Source organism: Triticum urartu, chromosome 3 (assembly GCF_003073215.2).
Source record: "Triticum urartu cultivar G1812 chromosome 3, Tu2.1, whole genome shotgun sequence".
Taxonomy (NCBI): Eukaryota; Viridiplantae; Streptophyta; class Magnoliopsida; order Poales; family Poaceae; genus Triticum; species Triticum urartu.
This window is the reverse complement of record NC_053024.1, coordinates 131080237-131090071: the sequence shown is the minus strand read 5'-3', so window position 1 is coordinate 131090071 and position 9835 is coordinate 131080237.

Here is a 9835-nt window from a genome sequence, read left to right as displayed (position 1 = left end):
GTAACGGCGAGAGTCTTCATCGAACTCCCACTTGAGCTTGGTCATGTCATCTAGAACGGTATCATCAGACCCTGCATCTGGTTTGGAAGGAATCTGTGAGTCACGGGGACTTAGCAATCTCGCACCCTCGCGATCAAGACTATTTAAGCTTATAGGTAAGGTAAGGTATGATGTGGAGCTGCAGCAAGCGACTAGCATATATGGTGGCTAACATATTCGCAAAAGAGAGCGAGAAGAGATGGCAAAAGCACGGTCGAACAACTACGATCAAGAAGTGATCCTAGAACAACCTACGTCAAGCATTACTCCAACACCGTGTTCACTTCCCGGACTCCGCCGAGAAGAGACCATCACGGTAACACACGCGGTTGATGCATTTTAAATAAGTTAAGTTTCATGTTATCTACAACCAGACATTAACAAATTCCCATCTGCCCATAACCGCGGGCACGGCTTTCGAAAGTTCAATCCCTGCAGGGGAGTCACAGCTTAGCCCATCACAAGCTCTCACGGTCAACGAAGGATATTCCTTCTCCCAAGACAATCCGATCAGACTCGGCATCCCGGTTACAAGACATCCTCGACAATGGTAAAACAAGTCCAGCAAGACCACCCGCTGTGCCGACAAATCCCGATAGGAGCTGCACATATCTTGTTCTCAGGGCACACCGGATAAGCTAAGTGTATGGGCCCAACGTAACCCAAGTTGCCAAGGGACGGCCCCGCACGGTGCTCTGGGTTGGACCAACACTTAGAGAAGCACTGGCCCGGGGGGGTTTAAAATAAAGATGACCCTTGAGTCCGCGAAACCCAAGGGAAAAAGGCTAGGTGGCGAATGGTAAAACCAAGGTCGGGCCTTGCTGGAGGAGTTTTATTCAAGGTGAACTGTCAAGGGGTTCCCATTATAACCAAACTGTGTAAGGAACGCAAAATCCGGGAACATAACACCGATATGACGGAAACTAGGGCGGAAAGAGTGGAACAAAACACTAGGCATAAGGCCGAGCCTTCCACCCTTTATCAAGTATATAGGTGCATTAAGATAAACAAGATAATATGATGATATCCCAACAATAAACAATGTTCCAACAAGGAACGATCTCCAATCTTCACCTGCAACTAACAACGCTATAAGAGGGGCTGAGCAAAGCGGTAACATAGCCAAGCAATGGTTTGCTAGGACATGGTGGGTTATAGGTTTGACATGGCAATTGGGAGGCATGATAAGCAAGTGGTAGGTATCGTATCATAGGCATAGCAAAAGAGCGAGCATCTAGCAAGCAAAGATAGAAGTGATTTCGAGGGTATGATCATCTTGCCTGCAAAGTTTTCAGAGTTTCCTTGATCCTCGTAAGCAAACTCAACGGGCTCCTCGTTCACGTACTCTTCTCCTGGCTCTACCCAAGCAAGAACAACAAGCAAAAAGGAACGCAATGAACCACGTGCAATGCTCAAGCAACATGATGCAAACATGGTATGATATTCTGGATGCGATGTGATGCATATGCATGATTTGCAAAGGAATAATTGAACATGGCCTCAACTTGGAAATCCAAGAGTGCCACTGGTAAGGGGAGTTGATTTCGGTTGAAATCAATATAAAGATTACCGGAATCGGATGCACGGTTTGGAAATGGCAAGCAAAACAAATAAGGCACCGGTCTGCGATAATCAGCAAGTAGCCATCTAAATGCATCAAGATAAATATGCTACAGCACTCAAATATGGCAACACAATACATGGCAGGGATCCACTCATGATGCTTGACAAAAGATGAACACTGAGCTACGGCTAATTCATCCATTAAAAGGTTCAAATAAGCATGGCAAAAATGCAAATGATAACAGGTTTTAGCCTTAGTGAAATTAACACAAGTCTGGAATTTATCATCAGGAAGCACACTTTAGAGTATGAAAACTACATGCTATAGGAACATATCATGGCAAAGAAAGGTATGGCATGAAGCTGCTCTAAGCATATAACAAAAGTCCCTTAGTGACCTTGAGCCAAAAGGGATCAGAAAATACAATTACAAGCATGTGAACATGGCAAAAACATAAACAGATTCGGACTCAGTGAAAAACTGGAGCATGCAAACAGATTAACAAGTAGGCATGTTTACGAGCTCGATGTACTCACTACAGAGCATGGCATGACAAACTAAGCATACACCCATCAAGAAGACATGGCATAGGAGCTAGACATGGCAAGAACAACAACATCGCGTGCACGGATCAATAGCAACATCCTCGGCAAAATCGCTAAATATGTCAACAATCTGCCAAGATTATTTTATAGCAAAAGTAGAGCTCGATTGACTCACTCTAGGGTGCTCCATAAATTCAAACAAAGACATGGATGGATAGAGCACCACAATATTACCAAAACATCCTTACTGATCATCCTCAAAAGAGGCACGGATCACTAGGAAACAACATGAGCATATGGCATAAAAACAAAAACAGAACAAGGACTTAGTGAAATTCTAAGTCCCTGAAATCAGCATCACCGAGTAAGCTACTTTGCATGCTTGTGCTAGTCACCACAAATACCACAAAAATACATGGCATACACCCCTGTAAATATGGCATGGCATTTAACAAAACACATGTAGAGCTCAGGATCATAGCATGTACACATTAATCATGGCAAAAATGACAAAAGGCCATTTGCTGAAATAGATCTGACAAATTCATCACATAGCCCTCTTCCAACAGCATTTCGGGCATCAAGATGAGCTCAAATGAAAATGACGCAATGAGATGAAATGATGTACTCATCGAGATGAACATTTTGATATGCTACACGCACGAATCGGAGCTACGGATGCAGAGTTATGGCATGTCAAAGATAGCAAAAAAATCTAGGGTTTCGGGCAAAATTAGGTCAACCTCAAGATCCAGATCCAGATCGTGCACATGAACCGAGGTCGCCGGAACAGTGGGGGCTCGCCGGAGTCGCTCGTCGGAGAAACTCCGGGGACTTGCCGCGGTGGCCAGACTGGAGGAGTTCGCCGGCGTGGAGGAGGAAGGCGGGGCGCGCAGCGGCCGGAGTGACGAGGGGCGGCGCGCGGCGCTCGAGGAAGCAGGCGAGGTGGCGGACTGGAGGCGGCGCCGGAGCGGCGGCTGGTCGGCGGCGGTGGCGGTGGCGGACGCCGGCGCCGGCGAGAGGCTCGGGCGGCGCGGAGAAGAAGCCAGGCGGCGGCGGCTCGGGCTCGCGGGGGCCCTACGCGGGCTTGGTAGGCCGCGCACGGTGGAGGCCGGCAGTGAGGACGAACTGGGCGGCGACACGTGGCGCTGGCGGCGGACCGGACACGTCCGGCGGCGCGAGGAGGGGATTTTTTAGGGTTTCATCCATGATTTCAAAAGAGGGTCTATTTATAGAGGTAGAGGGAGCTAGGAAGCTCCAAATGGAGTGCGGTTTTCGGCCACATGATCGTGATTGAACGCTCTAGACAATGGAGGGGGTTTTGGTGGGTTTTGGGCCAAATTGGAAGGGTGCTGGGTTGCAACACACACGAGGCCTTTTCGGTCCCTCGGTTAACCGTTGGAGTATCAAACAAAGTCCAAATGGTACGAAACTTGACAGGCGGTCTACCGGTAGTAAACCAAGGCCGCATGACAAGTCTCAGTCCTATCCGAAAATGTTTAACCCACACACACGAAAAGAGGTAGAAAGGACCACCGGAGGACAAAGGAGCGTCGGAAAGCAAAACGGACAACGGGGAAAATGCTCGGATGCATGAGACGAACACGTATGCAAATGCAATGCACATGATGACATGATATGAGATGCATGACAAAGACAAAAACACATGGAGGCAAAAACCCGACAACGAGGAAATAAAATAACTTAGTGCCTGAAACGGCAAGAGTTGGAGTACAGATAAGGTAAATTACATCCGGGGTGTTACACCCCGTGTACCATCGCCTCACTCGCCTCCCCCAGTACCACTATTCCCTCACTAGCCGCTCCAGCACCGACATCCTTCTCCCCCGTAAATCAAGCCCCCTTCCAAACTCCACCATGGCCGAATCGAACCGCGCAGCATCCATATGAGCCACAATTGGAGCAATCTCCCAAGTGACATCCTCGACCTCTATTGTTCGTGTATGGATATGTTGAGCGCCCTGCGGCTGGCTGCATGCTCGAGGGACATGCACACGGCCATCGTCGAACTGAGGCCTAAGCTTTTCAAGACACCCTGCTTGCTGCTATCTGGTCTTGCGAGATTGGCTCACCATGATACGGAGGCGTGCATGATGCGCCTCGACTTCAACCCGATCTCCATTAGCCGAAACTTCTTTGCAGGTATGTAGTGGGTCGTCGTACATCATTTCCCTCGACATCGATCCGATCACCATCGCCCGAAACTTCTTGGCAGGTATGTACTGGGTCGGCATGAACTCCCACTTGATGGATGCCTTCAGAGAAGACGGTAAAAAGTTGGTGATCGTGAACTTCCAGACCTCCCATGAGATTATCCTTCCTCCGTTGGATTATATAGAGTATTACCATCGCGGTCCAAGTCATCTAGATTACTACGTCAGTTGGACGGACCTTGTTTTGCATAAGATTATAGAAACATGCACCACACTGTTGGTTTCATCTAACCATACATTAGGGAAGTAAATGTGCATATGGAGAACTCTATATTTGGAAGTAGTGAAATCCTGCAATGCTTACCATGTGTACATACCTATATTCGCCCTTCAGCAATCAATGGCTAGAATAATATCCTCACAAAAAATTTGCCCACAGAACACGAGTATATAACAATGCATGGTCTGTTAGTTACCTTGAAGAATTTGTTTGTGAGGACAGAACATGATTACCTAACATGCATGACATGGTAGTTTCCTGTGAAGAATCGATTACGAGATAACATGAGTATAACCATGCATGGCACTTCTATATTTTTGAACCCAGTATACATTTCCCTGTATTTTCCTCCCAATTCCAACAGGGACGTATCAATGTTGTTTCTTGCATTATCCTACTCATACTTTGAACAATGTTGATCTTACATTAACAATGCATGTCCTTTTTGATATGATGCAGTGTCCCTACAGTTACTGCCCTTTGTAATCACACCACCTTTGCCAAAAACAGGGAAGCACAATTGGTTCCTCGCTCGATCAGACGACGGCAAAAGACTGATGATCATTCGGACACATGAGCCGGAAAAGTTATATTGCAAAAAACCCACTGTATACAAGCACCGTGTAATACGTGAGTATCCGGATAGTGGCTGTTACGTCTATGACCAGGATACCAGCTTGTTGGGGCCTTTAGGATTTTTTAGTTGGAGGCGGGTAAACAGCCTTCATTCACACTCTCTGTTTCTCGGACTCAATTATCCGATTAACCAGGAGATCACCATTGGCAAGGACCTTGATGGCAGAGAGGCTATGTTTGCTATGGAAAACTGTGTCTACACGGCGAGCCCTAGGAGTTCGGGAGCAAACTCCCCTGATTGTCAATGATACAGCCTATAGCCAAAAGAAGGTGAGAATGACAAAGGCATCCGGATTAACTTTGATCCTTGGATGTCTCAATTACGACAGGCAGTGATGTGGTTCAAGCCTTCAAGTTGATAGGTAATTGGGATGGTGCATCGAAAGGGTGGAGTACTGGTGTCTCCGGATCACTGGTCGCTGAAGCGGGGCTGCAAATTATGATGGTGTTGGATCATATCTTCGAATGACTTTGTTGTCTTTGCTGCTGGTTCTGGATGGGTAGTTCTTTCTTTTGTTATGCATATTCCTTGTCATTTGGTCATCCTTGTCTATGTCACTCTTACTATGTAATAGTTGCTTCTGTTTAGAATGCCATTCTCGTCTGGATCACAGGAGTCTGAGCGCTGCAGATGGGTGTGTTTTGGTGGTGTAGCAAGACTTCTTATGAACTATCATGTCTTGTTGTTTATGTCAGTAGTAGTCACTAGTTAGTGTTTCAATGTTGTATATATCGTTGTTTCGAACTGTTTATTGTCTCGAACTACTGGTGGGCTAAATGAGGGCATCACCATTCTCAAGTGTTCAGAGTATATCTCCTTTTTTCAAGTTATATAATTTGAGCTCAGTGTCTTTTCGATGATGTACACTTGTTTGGGCCAGTGAGGTGTCGTTGAATATGGGCCGAGTAGTGACGCAATGCCAAACAGGTCAATTATGACTCTCAGGCCGGGCTCTCAAAAGATCCTGAAAAAAAGGTCGGGCTCTCCAAAAAAGAAAGAATAAGGACTCTTAGGCCGACATGTGGGCGCCACCGGTGTTTTCGTGTGCTTGCGCACTGAGAGCATATTGGTGCGTGCTTGAAATTCATGCTACCTTTTCATCCCCAATCTCCCGCCCCCCCCCCCCCTCTGGAATCTCGATTCCTACTCCAGTTCCCCCAAATCCCCCTCATGTACTCCCTGTACTCAAGCGCACTATCATGTCGCCGGTCAACGCGGATCTCTGAGCTGGAGATCCTGAGGTCCGTCCTGCCTTCGGTCGCTGCGTGCTGTCACTCAACAGTGGCATGGTGGCGCTTGACGACCAGTTTGCCGGCAAAGTGCTGATGGTAACCATCAACGGCGACCGGCCTCCCGTCTCACCGGACGAACTTGTCAAATCTCTTGGCATTGTGTACGGCATCCAAATAAGTGACTTGCTCATCGAAGTCTGTCCGCCACCAGCTGATTTCTTCGTCAGGTTCCGGATAACTTTCGACTGCAGTCGTGTGTTCGAATCTTCCCAGCGTTTGTTCTACGATGGCGCGCTGGTGAGCTTTGATCGGTGGCACCCAGGATGGGGCTCGGTGCCCTCTGAGCTTGAGTTTTTAACAAAGCTTACCTTCCACGGCATGCCTCGACGTGATTGGAATAGCGAGTCCATGAACGAGCTTATCAACGACCTTGGAGATGAGCTCGTAAGTATGTTTGTTCCTCCAGACGGCTGGGCTCTGACGGTTATGGCATGGATGAAGAAGTCGTCCACCATACCGAAGGTGATTGGTGTTGAGATACCGGTGCAGGAACCGGGGTTGTACTATTCGTCGCCACCAAGGCCGCCGTGGACCATGTTAGGGATGTACCTGTATCGAGTGTTCATGCATGTCGAAGAAGTGGTCAATCCATCAATCGAAGTCCTGCCGCCGCCACTGGTGCCAGGGTCCGTCGACGACGTCCATTACAGGAGTCAACGTAAGACTTTCCCCGTGTTGCTCGGAACGATGGATGGCAAAGGGCCTACTCCATCGCGCGGCAGAGGCCACTGCTTCTTTGGGAGAAGAGGCAGGGCTGGCTGCCTGGATGTGCTCTAATTTGAGGTAACAACTAAATCTTGTCAGATACTAGTTAAATCTGAGCTATGGGTGTGAAGCACTGATATGCCAGTACATTTTATTGTGACATGTTCTAATTTTGTACCTGAACTTTTTTTAGAAAGAGTTGTACGTCAACTTAATATGCTAGCAGAACTTATTGTGTTGTCTGTCTGTTTTCTTTGCACAACATTCAAGATATTTCCCCGTCATTGATAAAGACGATGAACCATTATGTATGACTTCGTTGGTTTCAACATAGCCCTTCCCGTAGCGATCCACTACTTCCATCCTGATTGTGCCGCCTGGGTGAAATTTTTGTATGCAAGTTCAGTGTGCTATGATGTTCTATATGATTGTGTCAACTATATAAGTTTTTACTGAGCATCAGCAATGCATATGGCTGAAAGATGTATTTACGAGAATCGACCGATGGGTCTCTCTCTATCTCTCTCTCTCTCTCACACACACACACACACACACGCGCGCACACACACACGCACAAGTGGGACCCGTTGAATTATTTATTTACTTGTGACAGCTTTTAATTAGGTTCCACTGTAATCTAACTTTTTCCTAAGTTATTAATTGAGCTCAGTGACTTCAAAAAGTTGTATAGAAGCCTTGTTTGGGCCTTTCCGGCGTCGCTGAATGTGGGCTGAGTAACCATGTTAGGTTGTACTGTACTACACAAGCCTTTTTTCAACATCAGCAATGCAACTGGGCCGACAGTTGTACACAGTATCCGGGTCAACTTGTTATTCTCTGCCCCGCTGGGCTGCAAACTTTCCTAGGAGGTATGCATTAGGCTTAACAAGAAAATGGACTTTAAGAAATAATAAATGGGATGTAATTATAATAACTGGACAGTTACTATGCACCAAACACGCAATTAGTTTGAAAAATATATTATTTTTGGAATTTGAAAATTTTAATTTCATTACTTGTTGCGCGCGCAATATTTCATTGGATTTTAACGTAATACAACTTTATTTTGAAATTATATTTAACCTGACTAGAAATTTCAGATAAAAATATTTCGGATCCCATCAAAATGTGGGAATTTTTTTTGAATTCTGTTTTGAGCGGTTGTTTTAAATTAGTAATCGTTGTCCTAGCTAGAAGTTGGGCTGTACTTTTAACAAACTGTAAATGGGCTGTAGTAAATTCCATTAGAATTAAAAAATGGGTTGTACATTCTTACAAATCGCAAATGGGCTATATGTTCTCTGCCAAATCCGAGCTGTGGGCCTACTAAGTTGACGCGTACCAAGGGCTTTGTCAACTTAGTCAATATAAATGATTCTAGCTGCAGTGATCGTACGATGTCCATCCAACGACCGTAGTGCTTCTTCAACCTCTGGTCTTCTTGCTCCAGCCGCCCAAAGCAGCGCCGGTCGTGTCGCGTGCTCCTGCCTCCCGTGGCCGGCTGTGATGCCGCGGAGGCCTCACCGCCCCGTACTACTCCCACCGCTGGCCAGGCCATCCCTCTACTTACCCACACCCCCTGTTATTCTGCAGCGACGGCAGCCTCACACCGCAGCCGAACCAGTGAACCCTCGTACTCCTCTCCGCGCGGGCTTCCACTGCTGTGTCTTCCCCGGCTCCGCGGCGTCCCCTTCCTAGGCCTCGCCGTCGTCCAAACCACCGCCCTGGTGCTCTCGGCGTGGCGTGGTCCACGTGGTCAACGACCGACTTCCATCGGAAGAGTACTGTACGTGGAGAGGCTGACAGCTGGGTCCAGGCGGCCGCAAGGAACTGCCTCCTTATTACGTGCAAAATAATTATTCCTCCACCTGACAACAGGGACCCACCGGACGGGCCACCTTATTTCGCGAAAAAAGCGTTTCCCCCCTGACTGTTGGGACCCACCGGACGGGCCAGCGTATTTCGCGAAAAAACGTTCCCCCCGCTGTCAGCTCAGACCCACCGGAAGTGCCTCCTTATTACGCACAAAAAAATGAATACTCCCCTGCTAGCTGGGACTCACCATGGTGGGAGGCTGACTTGTGGGCCTACTAAGTTGACTGGGATGGGAGCCTTTGTCAACTTTAGTCAATATGAATGATTCTAGCTCCAGTGACCGTACAATGTCCATCCAACGGCCGTAGTGCTTCTTCAACCTCTGGTGTTCTTGCTCCAGCCGCCCAAAGCAGCACCGATCATGCCGCATGCTCCTGCCTCCCGTGGCTGGCTGTGCTCCCGTGGAGGCCTCACCGCCCCCTACTATTCCCATCGCTGGCCAGGCCCTGCGGTGACGGGAGCCTCAACCGCAGCCGAACTAGTGAACCCTCGTACTCCTCTCCGCGCGGGCTTCCACTGTCGCGTCTTTCCCGGCTCCCCGTCGTCCCCTTCCTAGGCCTCGCCGTCGTCCACCGCCCTGGTGCTCTCGGCGCGACGTGGTCAACGTGGTCAAGGAACGACTTCCATCGGACGTGGACTGTACGTGGAGAGGCTGACAGCTGGGTTCACGGCCGCAGCAAGGAAGTGCCTCCTTATTACGCGGAAAATAATGATTCCTCCACCT